We start from the raw sequence: 17,130 nt of genomic DNA, 5'->3' as shown, positions 1-17,130 counted from the left end.
AGGGATGCGTACAGCCTTGCTACGGGCATTCGGCCTTATGTGTTAGCACAATCGACTCTTCTTTCTTCGCAGTACAGTTTCTTTTGCAGCGTTATTTAACGTGAAAGCAAACTGCTATTATTCATATTCGAATGTTATTGGTTATCTACTGTCAGTATCATTGATGAAATTCGTTTGAATGGTGTATTCTATCTGAGGTAAATGGTATGGTTAATAACTTGATAGAACTTTCATAACCACGAAATGAATAGCCCTTTGGACATTAATTTGCAAACGTTCCAAGATTGTCTGTACCTAATTAAAATTGTGAAATTTACGTGGTATCTGGAAGTAAATTTTTGTGTCATCTTGTTTGAAATTCGATGTAATTATCAAGGACAATAGTCATTAGTGATAATAGAGATGTTTTTGTACCTGTGACGAAATGTTTTACGTTCAAATGATCACCCTGTCCGTTCCTCTCGTGAAAGACGTCTCCTTGAAACATAGTTTGTTAAAAGACCAAACGATGCTTGTCAACTAAACACCAGTTTTCCAAGCTCCCACTGTGGATCAGTGGTAGAGTGTCGGCCTCTGGATCCCAGGATACCGGGTTCAAATCCGGCAGAGGTAGTCGGACTTTTGAAGCGCGGAAGAAGAGTCCATTCGACACTCCATGTAAAAGATCTCTGGTGACACATCTAGTGTTCATCCGACAAAGTTCATTACATCTCAGCCCCAAACGCCCAAGAGAGATTCGGTTTACACTTTCTGCAATCTAATAGGCCTAGAGTGAAACGGAACTGCGCAGTTGAGGAGCAGACAGCCAGATGGCGTCAAATTAAAATGTCTGCACACGGTATTATTATTATTATTATTATTATTATTATTATTATTATTATTATTATTATTATTATTATTATTATTATGTGTTTAAAGAACTACATTTAAGGGTTTCAGAGTCCGGCTCCATGGTTAAATGGTTAGCGTGCTGTCCTTTGCCACAGAGGTCCCGTGTTCGATTCCCGGCAGGATCGGGAATTTTAACCTTAATTGGTTAATTTCGCTGGCACGGGGGCTGGGTGTATGTGTCGTCTTCATCATCATTTCATCCTTATCATGACGCGCAGGTCGCCTACGGGAGTCAACTCGAAAGACCTGCATCTGGCGAGCTAAACTTGTCCTCGGACACTCCCGGCACTAAAAGCCATACGCCATTTCATTTCCATTTCATTCCAAGGGTTTAAGAGACGCTGAGGCGCGAGGAATTATGCCCTGCCATAGTTCTTTTACTTGCCAGTTAATTTATCAACAAGAGCGCGCGCGCGTGTGTGTGTGTGTGTGTGTGTGTGTGTGTGTGTGTGTGTGTGTGTGTGTGCGTGCAGTTTTTCGCCCACAGTGTGCCATTGGGCTCGTCAGTTGGACTGGCGAGTCTTTTCAAGACACTGCCTGGCATTGGCAGAGCGTCGACCCAGTCCCGCCTAGATAGCAAATAAGAACTGCTACTTTACGAGAGGAGAAATGATACGCCATTACTCGCCGGGCTAAGTGATACAGACGGTTCAGGCGCTGCTAGCCTTCTACCCGAACTTGGCAGGTTCGATCCTGACTCAGTCCGGTAGTATTTAAGATGCTCAAATACGTCAGCCTCGTGTCGGTAGATTTACTGGCACGTAAAAGAACTCTTGCGGGACTAAATTCTGGCACCGAGGCGTCTCCAAAACCCCCAAAATTGGTAATTTCGACGTAAAGCCAATATTACTATCATTATTTCTCCATTATCAGAAATTCATAATTCTTCCTTCGAGCCCTAAAGTAGAACAGCCACCTTTCGATCGTTGATCTGCAATCTATTTTTAAAAAGTATTTATATTTAGCTAAGCCTCCGTGGCTCAGGCGACAGCGCGCCGGCCTCTTACCGCTGGGTACCGTGGTTCAAATCCCGGTCACTCCATGTGAGATATATGCTGGACAAAGCGGAGGCAGGACAGGTTTTTCTCCGGGTACTCCGGTTTTCCCTGTAATCTTTCATTCCAGCAACGCTCTCCATTAAAATTTAATTTCATCTGTCAGTCATTTATCATTGTCCCAGAGGAGTGCGACAGGCTTCGGCAGCCGGCACATTTCCTAAATTCGCCGTTAGATGGGGGGCTTCATTCATTCCATTCCTGACCCGGTCAGATGAATGGAAACAAGCTGTAGATTTTCATTTATATTTAGCTAATTGGGCTAGTAGTGAGAAGGGAGTGGTCTTGGCCTTAATTAAGGTACAGCCCCAGCATTTGCTTGGTATGAACATGGGAAACCACAGAAAAATCATCTTTTAAGGTTGCCGACAGTGGGTTTCGAAGCGACTATTTCCTGAATGTAAGATCACAGCTGCGCGCCTCCCACCGCTCGGCCAACTCGCTGGGTTAATATATCGGATATGTAAATTACTGCTAATATAACTGTGAAGTTGTACGCAGCTTCACTTACTGGAGATCAGAAGTTAGTTTTAAAAATAACATCGGTGGTGTAATACACAAATGGATACTCTGTACAGATAGGTAGGTGATTTTATGACCTTAGAAAACATCTGAAGTCTCAGTTCCTGGAGAGGAAGTTTAAAATCATGATTTGCAAGATTTCGTGATAATGTACTATCATAGACCTCTAAAACGTGGCCTGCGTCAAGATCTGATGAAAGACAGCTTGGTATGTAGGAGAGAAAAATTTCGAGATCTATTATTGAGCCAGTAGAAGAAACCGAAGTATGGCTCTTGTGGCAGTGATGAACTCGAACATAGTGACGGTACAGCTCTTCATTCGTCCCCAGGCATCATAGCAAATTCTAAGTTGCATAGCGCTATTAACAAGAAAATATTTTAAAACGGGTATGGACTTTCTAATTTCAACTAGTTTGTGTGAGAAAATTTGAGATCTTATAGTGTATCCTATAAGATCAGTTTTCAGCACATATGTTCTAATTCTCTTTATAAGGATAGGGGCCGATGACCTAGATGTTAGGCCCCTTTAAACAACAATCATCATCATCATCTTTGTGAGGATGGCTTTGATATGCTTGATATGTATACGTTTGAATGAACACCGATGTCCGTTAATTTTTTAGGTGCTAGTTCTTGTTGTATAGCATTGCGGTGTTGCGTGAAACACGCTCGCAACCTACGGTACTGTATGCGTACCGGCTGGGGTACGCGTTCCCACTGTAGGAGTGACATATTGATCCGCGCGTGTACACGCATGGCTACCACATCTTCGGATGAAATTACCTGCCTTCGCTAACACTTTTGGCACTCTCAAATTAGTGTGCTGCGAATCGGTTTTGTAGTTGGTGTGCTCGCTATCCAAAGCCATGGCTGTAATAGAGTTTTGACTATAATTAAAATCTGCATTTTACATGTGATCGGTTCTGCGTAACCAGAATAATTAAAAGCTTCCAGAGAAGGCACACCTCGTATGTTTTTTAAGCAGCATTTCTGCCACATTTTTGTAGTCGTATTCAACGTATTTTTAGTACGATATAATGTAATATATCATAATATTGCCGAGTCCAGACTTCTACTTCATACAACGTGAAATGTTTGGGGAAATTACTATTGTACAACTGAAATATTCACGTTTCATGTGTTTCTTACTTTATTTCACCATCTGTATTGTAAAAATGATTATACAACATTCATAGGTGTGTTATCCCAATATTCAAGACTGCCTTTTGCCAGTGGCTTCACATGCGTGGAAATTAATATTGTGGGGATTTATGGAACTCATGAAGACTAGAAAATACATCAAAATGCATTCGATATTTCTTTTAGGGATGCATCCATTCATTTGTTGATAAAAGTGTAATATCTTCAGAAAGAAGAGAATAGGAGTGTAGAGAAACCATCAACTCACAGAAGGTGGGGACGATGAAAAAAAAAACAACAAAAAATCGCTAGTACTGGCGCCTCCAAGTGGGTACACCACGAAAACTGAGGACTCGCAACAATTTGCATAGTTTCAGAGCATGCCAGTTCCTGCTTAACGTATTCGGTTAAAACCAAGTGCGGGGAAATTCTGCATGTCCCAATGGATTAGCAGTTTTTTACCTTTTATTCAATCCAGACCGAATGACAGGCAGACAAAATTAAAGAAAACATATGGAAATAGCCTCCGCGTCGTGTATATTATCAGCTGTCTCAGCATTATTACAAAATGATTAATGTATGTTCAGACACTACATTCTTATTATTAGCGACACATTGTAATGTAAGCAACAATATACCAGGCCAAGAACTCTTGAAATTTGAGTTCGTGACACTTTCTGTGTAAGCAGACTGCAAGTACAAACAAGGGAAGCTAAACAGTTTTCAACGAATGAGAAATTGTTTGGCTGTTACTTGTTTCACACAATAGATCGGTTTCTTGATCTGCTAATTATTATTCATCGGATAGTTACAGTAACGAGTTGAGGGATAAATGAAAGTCAGTTACTTGTTTATAGTTCATACGATAGCAATATAAAATTTCTTGTAAACGTTATCACATTTGTAAAATAATACTTGTTTCATGAACATTTACATTGCAGTAATCAACATCTTAAGAGTCTGCTGTCATTTCTTGATGGATACAGTACTTTTGCATCCATCTCTTGGCATAGGCCAGAGCAAAGTTAGCTTCCACCGAAATCCCATTCCTCGTCTTGCCTAGTACGCCTCATTTTGATACTGCCATTGGTTTTTGTGGTTTTCCTATAACTGCATAGCCTTTGGTGGTGCTATTTGAGGATCCAACCAGCCTCTTGGCTGATGACCTAACTGACCTAACAGACAGACAAGAGTCGTACAACGTATTCATTATATAATTATATCCTCTGTATAATTTACTGTCAAATGAAAGAGAGCAATAAACGAATTTGTTACTCTCTAGTTGTAGGGTCATTTTTTTTGCAGGTGTTTATCCAAGTGTCATGCTTCTCAAGATAGTAAACCTGAAGTTCTTAATTTTCTTATTTTTATGTTCATTTTCGCAGTGTATATGGGCGGTTACTTGATGTGGATTTCGTTTAGTTTTACGGTCAAATGCCCTTCCTGACGCCAACCTAATGTGGTGGGATGTATTCACTATTGCGTGTTTCTCTGGTGTCTTCTGTGTAGATGAATAAAAGTGTGTTAAGACGAACACAGACACCCAGTCCTCAAGTCAGAGGATTTGATCTTATGCCGGGAATGGAACCTGGGTCCCTCTGAACTGAGAACGACTACGTAGGAACCGGACAATGCCACGCTGAAGTTGGGGATTGCCCATCAAAAACTTCATCTGAACTCAGAAAAAAAATTAAAAGAAGTTCTCACTTTTGGTCATCCTAGAAGTGGTTTCCCTTGTATTCTAAGTTCGATTTCCGGTAAATGGTGGAATAATAAAATCCGACCGCTAACTTGCTCCTCAGCCAGCAGAACAGCCTTATTCTTAACTACTGATACAACGCATGACCTTGCATTACAGATCACTTCAGTGAACTAACCCAGGTGAAATAAAATAAGTTGCACTACACGAGATGTCGTAGAGTTATCTCGTGTTTTAACTATAAAATGTATGTGTCGGTTGATGTATGATTTAGAGACGCAATTCGAGGTTGTGGTGATCGTTTTAGAACATCTACTATAGTTTTAGTGAAGTAAAGGGCCAGGGTGGTGGGTACGTTCGTCTTCGACATATTCCAACGGGAAAATAAAAACCTACCCTCTGTGGGACATGTCTAGACTTTACCTTATACATAGTTACAGTCGCTTTCGTTCCAGTTTAGACCCCAATTCTAAACATCCTGCCGCCTGCGTGGCTCAGACGGTTGATGCACTGGCCTTCTGATCCCAACTTGGCAGGTTCGATCCTTGCTCAGTTCGGTGGTATTTGAAGGTGTTCAAATACGACAGCCTCGTGTCTGTAGATTTACTGGCACGTAAAAGAACTCCTGCGGAACTAAATTCCGGTTCTTCGGCGTCTCTGAAAACTCTGAAAGTAGTTGGTGGGACGCAAACACAATAATATTATTATTATTAATATACCTAACATACTGACATAGTATACGCACCACAGCTCACGCATATTATCCAACAAACTTAATTCTCACGTAGTTATGGACAACGATCTCTCGAGCAACAACAGCAAAATAAAGAAATATCTTAAAATTATAGTGCCAACTGTAGAAACGATGACTTAAACCCTAGGCAATGTGTACCTAAACAACGCCAATTTACTCACGGTGTTCCATTGCATAAACAATGTTCATCCGGTGTTAAGCTAGACGACGTTTAACTTTCAATATTGGTTTGAAAATGTAAATAGAGGTACTTCCCATGCTTCCCTTTGCTTGTAGCAACCAGTGAAATTCGTCGGTGCGTGAACCAAACATTAGTCAGCTGACGTCTGTCTTGCATATTGTACACGATGATTTGCCTACGGATAAGAACATCGCTAGCTGTGGGAATTAAATCCATATTGCTGAGAGTAAAGTGACACGCCACCGTACGAAGAAGTGTAGCCTTTGATTATAGTGTTGTCGTTTCGGTGAATGTAGTCTAAATAGCATCGGCAAAAGAAAGATCAAACTATTTTACTGTGTAACCGAGCGAGTTGTACGGGCCATGCGGATGTAGGCTTGTATTCTGGAGATCGTGTGTTCGAACCCGACCTTCGACGGGCCAGAAGATGGTTTTCCCGTTGTTTCCCCATTTTTACACTAGGCAAATTCTGGGGCTGTTATTAAGCCCACGGCCGCTTCCGCCCATTCCATGCATTTTTCTAACTTATAGTTACCGAAATCTTATCTGAGTAGCGCGATGATAATCCGCAAAAACAAAACCCACCCACATACACAACCTACTTTATAGAACAGTATGTGTACCTACTTGGCAGTAAATATAATAAATAGTATAATCCCTCCCGATTGATGTTGGTGGACAGTTGTGCCAAGAAAAAAGAAACCACTTTCCCGTTTGCGAAAATCAAATGATAAACATGTCTCTTGGTCATGGCTATTCATCAAAGGCTGGTAATTTCAGATGACTACCGGTCGTAAGACACAACCTCTACGGTTGCTAGGTAACATTGTCTGGGCATCCATCCATACTTACATCAAGGCTGCACGGTTGCTACGGATACACTTCCATCACACTAACTTCCGTAACTCAAATTTTCGGATGATTCCTAGCCATAAGACATATTTATGTCGATATATATCCGTCGCCTAGAATCATAGTCAGATTGACAGTTACCGGATTGCCCGATGTATCAGGCTCAAGAAACAAGTCCCTTACATGTATATCTTGAAAAGGGAAATCTTATTCTAAACCGTACCTCGCTGTACATTTGAAATGAAAGCAGACGACCTACAGGAGGCCGTCGGACTAACCTTTCTCTCCGGAAACGTCTCAGCATGGCAATACAAATTATATGTTTCATTGTACATAGGGCAGTGTCTAAGTGATAAATAACGTCTTTCCAATGCGGCAGCCATACTTGGGCATCGCTTAACCGTAAACATCGTCTAAATACCGTTTCTGCAGTCGGCTCATAGGCACTTTTGTAGATGCTTCGAACCGAATGTCTCATTGTCTCATCTTCACTACCTTGTGTCGCAATATTTCATAACATACCGCTCACAATGTTGCAACTGTCTGAGCTTCTGTAACATGAGACGTGCTCGTTAGCAAGTAGGCATACTTGCCAAGTTTAGTTTGATGTCAAAAGCGAACTGGTAATGGCGTGAAAATTGAATTAATTCGATTCCAGAATTGTGTCATACTAGTTCCTTGAAGTAGTTGTTTTATACCTGGGCGCCCTTTCTGTCTTTGTAGTAATAGTGAGACTCAACTTTGACAGGAAATGTTCACAATTATTTCAAGCGTGATCATGCTGTCTTACATTATATTTCTGATAGTTCCGGAAATTAATTGTCAAAAAGATTACGAAGAAAGTCCCTTCATGAAATGGTAATTGTCCTTTTTTCCAATTATTTGGGTCGGAACTACACGCGGATTAAGTCTTTTTTTTTTCCTGACGTGAACCTTTTGTGAACGGCTGTATTCACTACTGTGTGTTTCTGCGGTGGCTGGTAGTGTGATGTGTTGTGTATAAATGAAGAAATCTGTATTGATACGAACACAGCCAGCCAGTTCCCGAATTAGCAGAATTAACTAGATGCAGCTAAAATCTCCATCCCGACCGGGAATCAAGTCCGTGGCCTCTGACCAATAAACTGATTCTTTCAACCAAGGACCCCAAAACAGTGATTATACAACAATACTACGGAAATTACCTTAGTTCGGTTCTTCTTTTTGTATTTATAATGTTTCTTTATTTCGTAGGTAGAGCAGCGTCGGATTGCGTCTTAATTTTTTTTTTTAAGTTGTGTAGTGTTACTGATTAGAGCGTTTTCATATGTCTAGGGGATGTTTATCTTGTATAAAGCCGTAATCACCACCATCACTACTTCTTATTCTTAAGGCTATTTCAAGTGTTAATTGGTCAAATTAATTTGATTGATTTACACTACAAGAGGTACACAAAGGCTAACATTGGAAATCCACAACAAAGCCCAAGTTGGGGCCTGAAGGAAATCGACCGAGTGATAGCTACGTTCTTTGTTAATTAATACAGTCACTAATTGCTGTCTTCTCATGTTCCTTTCGGTAACATACCCGTTCGTATTCGTATTCAGCGGAATAATCGGGTTAAGGTGTTCTAATTGGCTTTAGGCAGGTTTTCTACAGCCAGTAGTCTTTGAGGTCACGCATTACTTCTCATTAAGGCAACAAATATTCAGACTTCTTAGTCTGTTGTTCCACATAATCAGTAATACTACAAATAAATATAAATGTATGATTTGTAGGGTGAAATAGGCCTGCCAACCAGTGTGGCTGGTTTGTACGTATGTTTCGGCAATGGGAATAAAATATTTCAAATGATCTCTTGCTCTCCAAATATGAACGCATGACGAATTTTGTATGAATATCATATTTTGTACGAGCAGTAAAGTGGCGAATACTAACTCGTGTACGTGGTTTGAACTATTTCGGTATTTATTAATTATCTGTTGCCATTGGTGCTTTCACGGCCCGTCCTTATAGACATGATATAGGCTTTTGGGCTTATGCCGTGTCAAGAAAATAAAGTGAATTTCTTTACGTTTCGCAGAGAACTGTGCTCTGCGTTATCAGAAGAAAGTCTCGACTGTCCACGAGGAAGGCTTTCTCGTCGAGCACAGTTCTCTGCGAAACGTAAAGAATTTCACCTTATTTTCTTGACACGGCATAAGCCCAAAAGCCTATATCATGTCTATTAATTATCTGCTTGCTTCGAAGGAATTTTCCTTCTTTCGCATGTTGGCTGTCTTCGTAGCTACCTTTGGTTTGTTGAGCAGAATTCATATTATACCGCTCTCTCAAGCTCGCTAACCAGGAGATCCACTGGGTCCCGTTCTACCTTGGAGTTTTCGGTGTATTATACAGTATAGAAGCTGATAATTTTCCCGTTCCTCATAATGGGCCTATACGATATTCAAGCTTCTTTTTTAATAAACATCATCATTTGAGGTTGACAGTCATTCTACGAAGAAGCTCGTCATTTGCAATGTGGTCAGTCCACGAGATTCTCAAAATCCACCTATACATCCCACCTTGAAGAAGAGTCCACGTTTCAGCGCCATATAAGAGAGTTGAGAAGGTCGTTTTACTATCTTCTTCAGGCCTAGGCTCACATCACGGCAGCATAGTATAGGTTTCGTCTTCATTCTCTTGTTCTCTCGATCCTTCATCTGATTTTGAGCGCGTTCATTTATGCTGGAACTTAGATTTCGAAGGATTAATTATATACAGAATGCAAAAAAAAAAAAAAAAAAAAAAAAAAAATGTAATGCAGGATGTTGGAAATAATTTAACTTGAGAGGAGGCTGTTGTTATATTTTGTCTTTTGGTTCAGTTATAGGGTAGAATTTGTTAAATGTTAAGAATGTGAGTTCGGCGAATGATTTGCATATAGATTCGGTGACTCGTTAGTTAACACTGATGACCATGGCGCCTCTCGCTTCACTCCGCCCGCCCTACCGCCTGAGTAGTAGATAGAGCAAGTGAAGCGAAAATCTGATTTGCGCGGCGCACACGCTCAAAGCCGGGCGCGGGCCCCGGGAGAGTGACAGAGAGAGTAGAGGAGCCTGCCCTTTGATCTCGCCGCTTCCCTCGCCTCGTTCCAATTGCGTCAACGCGCCGTCCGCTCTTTGCTGATAAATATGCTACCAACAGCCGACGATGGAACGGGCGAGGGGGCGGGGGCGCATGGGGATGGAATGGGATGGGGAGCAGCAAATTCTGGATCAGAGGGAGAGACGATGGGGGTGTTTTAAAGCTACTATTGCTGTCGAAAATGTAGACCAGGTACCTCACCCTCTTCGTCATACATCGTTGTCATGAACATTGTTCTTGTTTCCTTTCAGCGGCTTTGAAAACTTGTCGTTATAGTGGTGGCGCTTGTAAAGTGTGTGTCTAAGAGATTGGTCTGATTGCTACGAGATAAAGTGAGAAATCAAGCGAAATCACTTCTAGTATACTCAAGAATGAGATGCAAACCCCGATCTTATCAGGGGGAAATGATGTTATGAGATCCTTTACATGCCGATGTTGTTGGGCATATAGCGCCGATTTAACTTTATTCCGCCCTCCATAAATCAAACTACCTCTGCTGGGTTTGAAACGGCGATCTTAAGATTCAGAGGCCGACACTACCACTGATCCACAGAGAGAGTACCATTCCTCTTCGTAAACAGTTACAGCATCTGACACATCCTGGCCTCTGCATTTTTCCCCCTGAGCTTTCGCATCTAATGTGATATACGTCGCCTGATTTCATTGAGTTACGCCAAGTATTGTATGAGTTATACATTTTTAACTGTTGGAAGGTCGCATCAGAAAGTCAAAATTTTTGGAATATTATGTACTGCATTCTCTAATTGCTTGCAAGTATCACCACCAAGATTCTTCTCTAGACTTCGCAATAGGTGGGGGTCATTTTAATATAAATATAAAAATTCCGAAAAAAATTGTGGCACAGATTTTTGTGTTTATTTTTTTGAACCAGTGCTAAGATAGTCAATTGTTCCTTGTTCTTGTCATAGGTCTCAGTGTGAGCTATCGGCACACTTGATTAGAAGAACGAAATGGAATTAGTGTAGATGAAGGCTGAAGACAATTGCCGTGCCTTCACTAGATAATGTCCTGATATGCTCCACTTGAGAAGGGAGTCAAATTCGTATACCATAGATAAACCTAGATGTGTGATATAATCTAGTATTCACAATGCTATAATATTAATGACTTACTTTTAAACTAAATTATAAGAGAATGAGAAACCAGGACACTTGTTTTCACTCTTATCCCAGTCCGGCGCATAAAAACTCCCCAAATTTTACCTGCTCAATTCCCGAACTCCGCAACTTTTACCTGCTCAACTGCCGAACTCCTCAACTTTTACCGGCTCAGCATCCGAACTTCGCAACGTTTACCTGCTCAGCATCCGAACTCCGCAACGATTACCTGCTCAGCATCCGAACTCCGCAACTTTTACCTGCTCACCATCCAAACTCCGCAACTTGCCCAGAACTGCCCTTACCGCCAGTACACGAACTTCGCAACTAACAGCTGATCTGTGATTTTCTCTTGGCCACTCCCTGCAACACATCAGTAAGCCATATGCAATGATAACAAGCTTGAATTGCAAGTACTTTAATTCGGAAGACACTTTTAAGCTTTGTACTAAACATACTTCAAAAAGTGCTGGCTGTCCATTTCATAATATTACCACTGCACAATTCTTTCTGGATGAATACTTGGCTTTCTTTGGTTTTCTCGTTAGTTTTTGGTACGGAACTTAAGCCGACGTTATTTAGGCGAATGTAAGAGTCTGTACTCTCTTCAAGATGGATCCTGAATGTGATTTCCTACGCGCCTATATAAAACATGATCACTTCCCAGTGTAAAAATGTTGGCATTACAATTCTCCTTCTTTGAGCTTCTCCAACCCTGATCATCCGTAGATTTCACTTTCCCATAATGTCCGAATGTGAAGTTTTTATAAAGTAGGAGTGTCTGACCCCTTTCGCTATACTTTACTTTTACACTGTTCTCCATCTTCAGTATCTCTGGCCTAAACATCTAACAACACCTTTCAATACCTTACTTTCTTGGCACTATGTTCACCATTTCTATGCTCTTCTCTGCCGCCTGCAACAACCTAGTCTGTTGCACATGTTTGGCGGATAAACCGATGTGTAGCGCTGTTCTACCTATAGGGCAAATTTCGGAATTCGGGTAAGCTTATTAGTGGACACTTCCTCGACCTTTCCTGAATAGCGGAGTTCGTGTCCGTCCTCCCAGTCTGTACTCCCAACTGCTACATTACGGTTATTGGTATAAGGGCAGCCCAGGGTGGTAGTGCCATGAGATTTGTTGGTTGACAGTCAAGGCTGACCTGTTTACTCTGTACCCGATAACGAAAACAGCCGATGACCTAGATGTTAGGCCCTTTAAACGACAAGCAACAATTAAGCGATACCGAAAAGAAATTCTTCTGAAATGTCAGTGAGATTCAGTTGTTTTTGAAGTTTTTTAATCCAGGTATTTACCCGTAACAGGAAACAGTCTGATACTCAAATGTTTTTAAATTAGGTAAGAGCCATGGAGGACGGGAAAGGGAAGGGTGCAGTTGTATTCTCAGTTCTAAGAGGAGAAAGGAGAGGACAGCACCTGCCTTCTTCTTTCGCCGTTTTTTTCTTACACCCTGATGGGGTTGGATGCGAACTGTTTCGCACGTATGGGTTTGGCATTGTTTTATGACCGAGTGCCCTTCCTAACACCAACTCCATTGTACATGGAGGGATGTATTCACTATTGCGTGTTTCGGTGGTGGTTGTTAGTGTGGTCTATTGTGGGTTATAAAAGGGGAACTTGTGGCTTTCATCCAAGAGCGTCGGTTGGCGATCACGGGTTTCCTAACCGAGTCTGGTATTGCTCATACCTGTCAACTTTCCCGATTTAGGCGGGAAACTCCCGATTTTCGACAGTTTTTCCCGCTTCCCGATTATTCTAATATTTCTCCTGGTTTTAGCTTATTTTAGTGAACTTTCAAAATTTGTTTTCAAATCCCACCATTTCAGCTTTGTACGCAAGTGGCCGAAAGTCCTTCGCTCATTGGCCTCTGAAATGAAAAATATGACGTTTATTAATACGAGAAATGGGCACGAATGTGCGATGTTTATTGAAACCTGTGTATCGCGACGCGTATATCGGCTGTCAATCTCTCGTTCTCGCGTGCTATGTTCCTGTACGTTCGCATCAATTAGTCGACTATAGAGACTAGTCGCTAGATTTGGAGTAATTTAGGACAGAATTTCGAAAATAGCGAATAATTACTTTTCTAGAGATTTTAGGAGCCATTTGGAGACAGTTCTGGCGAGTTTTAATTTATTACTTGATAAAAATAGCATTGCACTTCTCGTAATCGTGCGGGCGCGAGAAGCAGTATATTAATCTATGCATTTTCTAAGTAATGGCATCTAAGTGTATGACTGATTCACACGTGTGGAGCATGAGTTCATACTATTTTCGGAAGACTGATCAAGGACCGATTATCTCACTCAACATACTTCCTGTGTGCCTCATATAACAACAGTCGTGTTTTGAGACAAGTGTTATAATATACGGTACCGCAGTTCTCCTGTATTGCGCAAGACATGTAACATAAGCAGTTTTGAGCAACTGTATCTCCTGATTCCTCCCGATTTTACTGATTTTCATATCTAAATCTCCTGATTTTTGGTTTTGTAAAGTTGGCAGGTGTGTATTGCTTTTCGCCTTCATCTTTCCTATCCGACCTCCCTTGGTCAACTCTTGTTTTCTTCTGAAAGTGTCTCTTCCATTTTCCTTCCAATAACTATCAGTAAAGGACGGTTGCCCAGTTTTACTTCCTCCTAAAACAATAATTGGAACAAACACAAACACCTAGGCCCCGAGACTGGAGAATTGATCAGGAGAAATTAAAATCCCCGACCTGGCCGAACCCTGAATCCTCTGAACTTCTGGACGCTGACCATTCAGTCAAGGAGCCGGACAGAGAATAACACCTCTACGTGGAATGAACTTCGCCGGTTACGCGCCACTCCTCCCCCCCCTGGGAGGAGCTTGGAATTAGTGATACAAAGTTAGCATGAACTAACACTAATCAAGTTTCCCCATTTTCACATCAGGCAAATGCTGGGGCTGTACCTTAACTAAGGCCACGGCCACTTCCCTCCCACTCCTAGCCCTTTCCTGCCCCATCGTCGCCATAAGAACTATCTGTGTCGGTGCGACGTAAAGCAACTTTTTAAAAAATCTGTCGATTGTAGAAATCAAGATCTCCATCTTAAACGAAACAGTATGTTTAGTAAAAGTAACTAGATCAAGCTTGAACATTAAATTCCTGATGAGTATTGTAAACGCCCATCATGTTAACGTTTGTTAGAAGCATCAACTGTCAAAATTATTGCAGTTACACTACAACGGATCTTAACATATTCGCCGGTTAACCCTAATCATTCTTTTTTTCCGTCAGATTCCTGAACTGGTTGTGCGATGTTAATCAACTCACTACTTCGTGCTTTACGCGATAAACCCAAAAGCATTTCATGTGTGTTCTGATATGCCCATGAACCATCATTCTCGCTACAAGTACAATGCTCTTGTTTACGTGCATTCTAATACCATTTCTGGTTTACGTTTGAAAACTCTTTGTTTCTGAAATATGCGTGGTGATATTCTTTGCGCCGCTTCTGTGGTGTAGTGGTTAGCGTGTTTAGCTGCCAACCCCGGAGGCCCGGGTTCGATTCCCGGCTCTGCCACGAAATTTTTGAAAAAGTGGTATGAGGGCTGGAACGGGGTCCACTCAGCCTCGGGAGGTCAACTGAGTAGAGGTGGGTTCGATTCCTACCTCAGCCATCCTGGAAGTGGTTTTCCGTGGTTTCCCACTTCTCCTCCAGGCGAATGCCGGGATGGTACCTAACATAAGGCCACGGCCGCTTCCTTCCCTCTTCCTTGCCTATCCCTTCCAATCTTCCCATCCCTCCACAAGGCCCCTGTTCCGCATAGCAGGTGAGGCCGCCTGGGTGAGGTACTGGTCATTCTCCCCAGTTGTATCCCCGACCAAGAGTCTGAAGCTCCAGGACACTGCCCTTGAGGCGGTAGAGGTGGGATCTCTCGCTGTGTCCGAGGGAAAAGCCGACCCTGGAGGGTAAACGGATGATGATGATGATGATGATATTCTTTGCATATTGAGACATTAATACGTGTGCGTGCACATACAGCAGATTTGTATTTTACGTAGGGTAGCTGACAGCGTTGTGAATGCTACCACGGGGTACTGAAGTTTTGTAAATGAGTCGAATAAATAATAATAGGACACGAGCTCACATTCGGAGATTTCTTACTTTCGTGGTATGATCGTTTATCTTATGAGGTTATAGTAACAGAATAACGAGACAATTCAAATGGAATTTTAATGTTCAGTTCGTAGAGAATGGTGAATGCAGTACTCAGATATATTCGTGAACATCTCGGCAGATAACCATCGATTCTAATCTCTATTAATAGATGGAAACTTTCGAGGTGGGAACATTTTAATTAATGTACACTGACTGACAGAGCAAATGCAACACCAAGAAGGAGTGGTTCGAAAGGGATGAAAGTTGGGGGAAAAGCAGAGACGGCACGGACGAATAATTGATGTTTATTTCAAACCGATATGCAGGTTACACAATGCGCACGGCATCGACTCAGTAGGATGTAGGACCACCGCGAGCGGCGATGCACGCAGAACCACGTCGAGGTACAGAGTCAATAAGAGTGCGGATGGTGTCCTGAGGGATGGTTCTCCATTATCTGTCAACCATTTGCCACAGTTGGTCGTCCGTACGAGGCTGGGGCAGAGTTTGCAAACGGCGTCCAATGAGATCCCACACGTGTTCGATTGGTGAGAGATCCGGAGAGTACGCTGGCCACGGAAGCATCTGTACACCTCGTAGAGCCTGTTGGGAGATGCGAGCAGTGTGTGGGCGGGCATTATCCTGCTGAAACAGAGCATTGGGCAGCCCCTGAAGGTACGGGAGTGCCACCGGCCGCAGCACATGCTGCACGTAGCGGTGGGCATTTAACGTGCCTTGAATACGCGCTAGAGGTGACGTGGAATCATACACAATAGCGCCCCAAACCATGATGCCGCGTTGTCTAGCGGTAGGGCGCTCCACAGTTACTGCCGGATTTGACCTTTCTCCACGCCGACGCCACACTCGTCTGCGGTGACTATCACTGACAGAACAGAAGCGTGACTCATCGGAGAACACGACGTTCCGCCATTCCCTCATCCAAGTCGCTCTAGCCCGGCACCATGCCAGGCGTGCACGTCTATGCTGTGGAGTCAATGGTAGTCTTCTGAGCGGACGCCGGGAGTGCAGGCCTCCTTCAACCAATCGACGGGAAATTGTTCTGGTCGATATTGGAACTGTCAGGGTGTCTTGCACATGCTGAAGAATGGCGGTTGACGTGGCGTGCGGGGCTGCCACCGCTTGGCGGCGGATGCGCCGATCCTCGCGTGCTGACGTCACTCGGGCTGCGCCTGGACCCCTCGCACGTGCCACGTGTCCCTGCGCCAACCATCTTCGCCACAGGCGCTGCACCGTGGACACATCGCTATGGGTATCGGCTGCGATTTGACGAAGCGACCAACCTGCCCTTCTCAGCCCGATCACCATACCCCTCGTAAAGTCGTCTGTCTGCTGGAAATGCCTCCGTTGACGGCGGCCTGGCATTCTTAGCTATACACGTGTCCTGTGGCACACGACAACACGTTCTACAATGACTGTCGGCTGAGAAATCACGGTACGAAGTGGGCCATTCGCCAACGCCGTGTCCCATTTATCGTTCGCTACGTGCGCAGCACAGCGGCGCATTTCACATCATGAGCATACCTCAGTGACGTCAGTCTACCCTGCAATTGGCACAAAGTTCTGACCACTCCTTCTTGGTGTTGCATTTGCTCTGTCAGTCAGTGTAGTTATTGTTCAGGTATATCATTGTACTAGTTTAAAAA

This window comes from Anabrus simplex, chromosome 8 (genome assembly GCF_040414725.1).
Source record: "Anabrus simplex isolate iqAnaSimp1 chromosome 8, ASM4041472v1, whole genome shotgun sequence".
Lineage (NCBI taxonomy): Eukaryota > Metazoa > Arthropoda > Insecta > Orthoptera > Tettigoniidae > Anabrus > Anabrus simplex.
Note: the sequence above shows the minus strand (reverse complement) of the source record.